Below are 7,096 nucleotides of genomic sequence, written 5' to 3' on the forward strand. Positions count from 1 at the left end.
TGCCAAATGTGTAGTCTGACCAAATGGGTAGTGAGTGAGCATTTGCTGTGCCAAGTATTTATGATAATTTATCTCATTTTAACTGCCCACCAGCTCCATCAGGTATTTAGGTGTGCTAGACATTCTGTTAGCTTCTTCAGACCCCTCCTTACTCTGTGCTTCTCTCTGGAGGCCTGCCTTTGCAGACCTATGCTGTCTTCTGGTCAGGGTACGCCAGAGATAACTTTGGATGGAGCTTGGCAGGTTAGAGGAGAGAGAATTCACTGCGCTGGCTCCTTCCTGCCCAGTATGGGTTGACAGTGGCTGGGCTCCTCTGCCTAAGGCCACAGCTCCTGTCAGACAGCTTCAGGGTTTGGTGACCACACCCTCTCCTTGTCCTTGCCAGCTGAGGATTGGTCCTGACTCTCCATTTTGCCAGCCCTCAAGAGCTTCACTGTCTTCACAGAAGTTCCCTAGCCCTGCCCACACCCTTGATAAATAGTCCTTTTATAAAACTCAGGCATCGCAGCTAAGCGTGCCCTCTGTTTCACACTGAGACCCTGGCTGATGCCTTAGGTACACTCCTTTCACGCATGAGCCTGCTGTGCCTGAGATAAGGTAGACCTGTTACCCAATGTTGAACAGTAGCTGCAGAGTGGAGCTGGGATTCATGGCTGCAACACTCGGAGATGCTTCTTTCCACTGCTCTGTAATGTCCCCATGCTCTTTATTGGGTCTCTCCCTCACTGCACTGTGCCTTCCCCCACTCATTGCCCCCTGAAAAAACCCTCAAGAAACAGCAACCGTGCTCTTTAAAAGTGCTGCAGGCACTGAGGGGGCCCACGTATTTCCTAACAACAGCTCATTACCAGAGACACTGCTTGTTTTAGACCAAACTTAACCGTCTTCCCACACAAACCTTCTGTTACCACTGTTTGTTGTGAGGTTTCTTTTCCCCTCCCCATTGCTGATTTTAAAGCCAACTACAGATTGCCTCAGCTAGCTTAGCCATTCTCTGTGTGGGAAGAAGTCCAGAAGAACCATTTCTAGCCCTCTTTGAGATGGGGCCTGTCCTCGTTGACCAAGACAAACTGCTCAGGCCCTGCAGCATGGTGACCCCCCTGACCCCCACTGAGACCCCTGGTTACCAGCAGTCCAGCCCACCTGAGGAGCAGGCTTCCCCACACAGCTCCCGGAGGGGCGGAGACCTCTGGGGTGTGAATATGAGAAGCACTGTGTTCCTTATCAGGAGAAAGCAAAAGATGGAAGTGGCTCGTTTGTATTTGGGAACAGAAGGGGGGTGGGATGTGAGGGGTGTAACCCAGATGGAGCATATAACACCTGTGCAGTTTATTTAGATTTCCTCATAGTCAATTCAGGAACTGCTTCCCACCAAACCACCAGAGTATTTCTTGAGACAGTCTCCATGCCCAGGCATCTTGGAGGGTACACAGCTCTAGAATTTGCCCACAGTCAATGGACCAGCTAGCAGGTCAGCAGGAAATGAGGTAAGCTTGAGCTTGATGTAATAGTCATTTATTATTTGGTAAATGATTTTAAATATGATCTTTATCTCCGTGCAGAAAGTGAAAGATGAGAACTCTGTGCCCTTCCAACTCTGTCTTGTCTTTAGAAGAAAACTTGGTCAGGACTCTGTTCAGAGTTCAGTGAATGGAACACAGCATTTTTCCCCCCTAATGAGAAACTAGAAGGGGACTGAGTGGGGAAGGAAGTCTCAGTCTTTTTTTTTTTTTTTTAAACATTTTTTTTAATCTTTATTTATTTATGATAGTCACAGAGAGAGAGAGAGAGGCAGAGACACAGGCAGAGGGAGAAGCAGGCTCCATGCACCGGGAGCCCGACGTGGGATTCGATCCCGGGTCTCCAGGATCGCGCCCTGGGCCAAAGGCAGACGCCAAACCGCTGCGCCACCCAGGGATCCCAGGAAGTCTCAGTCTTACTTTGAACTGGTGTGACTAGTTTGAATCAAAACGAAGTAATGTGGTTTTATAACCTACCACTTTCTTGTGGCCTGTTACAATTACGGGAGAGTCACAGTGTCCTTTGAAGGGAGTATGTGGGCTCTAGAAAAACAAGGTAATTCATAAGCAGTATTGTAGGTAAATACATGTTATTAAAAAAAAGTGGCATTATATTTAGACTCTAATGATTATGAGTTCTATTTTTTTCTTCCTCGTATTCCAAAATAAACCAGTACTGAAGCCATTAAATGTTGTATTTATAACTTAATAAGATACTAGTTACTCCCCAGAGTATACTGGTCTGCCTAATGCAACAGCTAACCTGTATTAATGGAAGCCACGGAGTGCTTTTAGAACTGCCCCCATCTTGTTAATTTGCGGGTCAGTAGTGCTGTGATAAAATCTAACTTGTTAGGGTTCTCTGAAAAGATCCCCACCTTCATGACACTCCACTCAGTGATGGCTAGATGCCAACTCAGCAAACACTGCTAGAATTCTGCAGGGTCTGGCTAAGTGGAAATTGTAGGCTTTAAAATGAAAGCAGTGACCTTGAACCTAAATAGAAAGGATTGATTTTTATGTAATTTATGTAGTGTGTCATAATGTAGAAAATATCATTGGTCTACTCAAAATGTGAAGATCCAGAGAATTTTCTTGGGGTGAATTTTTTTTATTGCAGGTCTGTATATTTATTGGGCTCTGAACATCCATTCAACCCACTGAACATCATACCTACTTTAATGAGTGTAAGAAGAATTGGGATTACAGCCTAAAAATAACAGCTCTAAGTGAAGGTTCATTGCATGCTTAATATGTGCTAAGTACTTAACTTGCATGAGCTCATTTATTCCTCCTAACAGTCCCATTGAGGTAGAATTTTATTCCAGGCCACTTCATGTAGCAGGAAAGGATGACAGCTTCCTATTCTATTGGACAGGTAGGTTTTTTTCCCCTCAGGGAAACCTCTTTCTACACCCTACTCCTGGGACAGCAAGCTGTGTCCGAGGGTAAGATTCAGAGAATCTCAAGAGAGTTGTCCCTCTCCACCTTCAGGACACTGAGCATGGCTTCTATTGCTGGGGAACACTTACCTGGGCTGGCTTATCCTTCCAGTGCTTTTAGGTAGTGGATGACTCACCCAGTACCCCTCAGGCTTTTGCAGGTACTGTCTTTAGAGAAATAGAGACTCTATGCAGAGACTGTTCCAGTTCTGGCATCAGCAGGTAACCCTACTTGAACATCTTGGGCTTGGGAATTACAGGTAGAAATTAAACCCAGGGGAGAGTCCAATACTTTCCAGCTGGTAGAAAAGTTCTATCAAGGTTTAGTGCAAGGAATGGGCAGGAAAAAGAAGCATGACCCCACCACCACCCGCTCTGACAAGGGCAACTTTCATTTCATGTGGTATAGTTAACGAACTGCACACTCCTGTTCTAAGCTCTTTCCATGGATTGACTCTTCATTCTGACACCAACCCTGCAAGGTAGGTGCTATTGCCAACTCTGTCTAGCAGTATGCAAACCCAGGCAGCTTAAGTCCTGGGCTCCACTAAGCTTATATGTGCTTTATTGCTGTCCAGTGACTGCCTGCCTAAGGGTTTATGTTAGATCACCCAGAGGAAATCCCACTCTGCTGGCTGGTGTCCCAGGTGTTAAATTTGAACGTAAATAGTTGAGAGACAGGTTCCAAAGGCCAAGGGCTTATCTGGGCTACCTGACCACTGCTCTGGTGTTCATCTCCAGGAGATGCTGGGTTTCGGCGCCAGTAGCACCTACTTATCTCTGGGTTGGTGGGCCCCAAGTTGGCCCACCCTGTTCTTACCAGCCTCTGGGACAGCTACTCCTTCACAACAGTGTCCACTCCTAACATATTCTCCTGTCACTTGACGGCCCCAAGCCCTCCTCCTTCCTAAGCAGACCTAATCCTGTCACCTGCCATGATCCACCTGATGGGATCTTCACTCAGCTTGGTACCCAAGGCCCTGGTCTGACAGTTGCCTACTTGTCTGTTCATGTCTTCTGATCAACACTTGGGCTCTGACGCCCTCTCCTTAGGCTTTTCTTTGCCCTTGCATGCGTGATTTTCTCTGCCTTGAATACTCCTAATTCTCTTTTCCATCCACAACTCCCTAACCTTTGTCCTCCTGGAAAACTTTTTATTGCTCCAGGCTCTGCAAAAATAATTTCTGTGGCGCCTTCCCTGAGCATCCCTGGAAATTGATCACACCACTCAGTGATTCCATTTCATTTTGAACTTGATTCTGCTGCAGCGTTTGTCACTGTATTGTGGTTTCATATGTACTATCCATCTTTTACACGCACTTGTGTCCCCTGCTAGACAATGAGCTCCTCAGAAACGAACTATGTCTTGATGGTCTCTGAGTGGCTGTTCCTGGCACAGTCAAGAGATACTGCTGAACTTAAAAATAATCAGTGCAGATTCATTGGTCAGTCTTTACCCACCAGTTATAGCCATGGACTTTGTGTTTCATCAGAGACCTTTCTTAGGAGGTACAGTCACCCAGCAATCCTGTAGTGCCCTCTTCCAACAAATGGCAGCCACCTAACTAGCTGAAATTGCCTGGTAGCTGAGAATTCTGAGATAAGTGCAAGTCCTCTTTTCTAACCCAAAGGAAAGATTTTATATCTGAGCAGGCACTCCGATATAAAATATAATACTGGACACCGGTTTATTTCAGTAAAGTCAGGCAGAAGAGGACATTGGGGCTTTATCAAAGAATGATTTCTGGTAGAGAGAAGTCAGTGTCTGGCTCAAACCAAAATGTCAGTAGAGTAGCTTACAGTTGACAACTTGCTTTGGAAGCAGAATAAACTGAATCATCACACTCCTTGTTAAATATACCAGCCCTATAGTGAAGAAAAAGTGACTAATTTTTTTTGTTGTTAATTTCTGCTGAGAAGCTTGTTCTAGAAGAGGGTATATTTTCAGTGAGATTTTGGCACAATCGAAAACAGATGGTTACATGTTATTTACTGCTTCATCTAATACTAAAATTTGTGGCAATTGATTATGGAGCAAAAGTTGCTTTTGGACAACATTCAAATTGTGATTGTGTTGATTGGAGCTGTAAGTAATAGTACAATGTTACAGTCAGGAAACACAGAATCTGGGCTAGACAACTGGGGGATTATATGCAATAAAGACAGTTTGTTTCGTGTGAATCGATTCCAAGGGAGCATGGCGTGAGACTTTTCTGCCATCAGAAAATAGAAAGGGCAGCAGTGAGCTTGTGACTCTCACAAGGAGCTCTGCCAAGAAGGTGTCAAAGAGTTCTGCTGGAAGTGGTTTCAGAAACATCATAGGCCAAATGTCTCTCTCTAATCTTTTCAAGTAGAAGGTTCATATCTGAATATTAGAAAATTTTGCAGAACCCCTTCCCCCCAACACACAATAATAGTTGGTCAAGAAAAATGCAAAATCTCAGAACACTAATATGACTTCAGTATTACTTAAATGCATTTACATTTATTCTTTATTTATTTATATTTAGAAAGGGAGGTGGGGAGTGGCAGAGGGAGGGAGAGAGAATTTTTTTTTAAGATTTTATTTTTTTTAGAGATAGAGCGGGGGGGTCGGGAGGGTGGCAGTGCGGTGCAGAGGGAGAGGGACAAGAAGACCCCACTGAGGGTGGAACCCGATATGGGGTTCCATCTCAGGACCCTGGGATCTTGACCTGAGCCGAAATCAAGAGTCAGATGCCTAACTAACTGAGTCACCCAGGTGCCCCATATTTATTCTTTAAAAAGCATAGTTGAAAGGTATCAGTGCAAAAATGTGGGAGATCTCAAAAGGAGCTTTATATCCTTCCAAGGGCTATTCTTTGGTTCATTCACTCATTTATTTACCAAATATTTATGGACCACCACCTTTGGCCCTGGCCTGAGCCTTTAGAAGCTGATTTTCTTGTCTTCAGAGGTTGTGAAAAGCACTACAGGAGACAAAGAAATGGACATTTCAGGATAGGTCCTTTGCTGTCTTATGTCACATAATTGACTAAACTTTGAATCCAGACCTGTAAATAAGATTTAACTATCAATTCAGGAGAACACTTATCAAAGAAACCTAACTGTGGATGGTAACTGGGTCACTCTTAGCTTTGGATATGGTGTGAGCCACTGAACTTAATTTATCTGCAGGCCAAAACCCAAGTTAAAACCATTTCCTGTAATAGCTATATAGCTACCCTCAATCTCACCTGCTTTTCTGGGTTTCTAGTTAACTCCTCACTGTCATCTCAAGGGAGAAAGGGAGTAAAACTTCCCCATTGACTCCTATTTCTGCCTCCCAGGATTTTCCCATTCTGTCTTTTTAAAGCAGAATCCTTTTCTCATAATTTGTTTACCGTAGTTCATCACACTGAATTCACAAGGACAACATAGAAGCTATAGCATAAACCAGTAACAGATCCTACAAGAGTACACTATCTAGCAGACAGTGTCATGCTTTCCAAAAAAAAAAAAAAAAAAAAAGTAAGACTACTTCTATGTGCTGTTCTAGGTGCTGGGGATATAGCAATAAATAAAACAAGAATCCCTGTTCTCTTGGAGTTCCCATTCTGGAGGCAGATATGACTGGTACCTTGCTAACAGACTCACATGTGGACAGAGTAGCTAGGGGCATGCAGGAAGCCTCCCTAGTGCTATCAGCCCCTGAGCAGAGGTGGGTAGAACTCTGATCCACTGAACTGTGGATTGGAGTGAGGAAGATGCCAACCACCCCAGAGGGAAAAGTATGAAGAAGGACACAGAGGTGAGAAAGTGTGGCTTGGGCAGCCAAGTTGTTGCTGTGGTAACTACTGCACATGGCATGGACTGTATGCCAGGCTCTGTGCTACATTTTTTACATGTAATATCTCCTTAGATCTTTATTATAACCTAGCTTTTTATTTTTAAGATTTTATTTATTTATTCACGAGAGACACAGAAAGAGAGAGAGGCAGAGGGAGAAGCAGGCTCCATGCAGGTAGCCTGACATAGGACTCCATCCCAGGTCTCCAGGATCATACCCTGGGCTGAAGGCGGCGCTAAACTGCTGAGCCACCTGGGCTGCCCTATAACCTAGCTTTCAAGGTCTGAAGCTCACAGTGCTTTTTTTTTTTTTTTTTTTTTTTTATT

The sequence above is a fragment of the Vulpes lagopus genome, chromosome 12 (genome assembly GCF_018345385.1).
Source record: "Vulpes lagopus strain Blue_001 chromosome 12, ASM1834538v1, whole genome shotgun sequence".
In the NCBI taxonomy this organism is placed as follows: Eukaryota; Metazoa; Chordata; class Mammalia; order Carnivora; family Canidae; genus Vulpes; species Vulpes lagopus.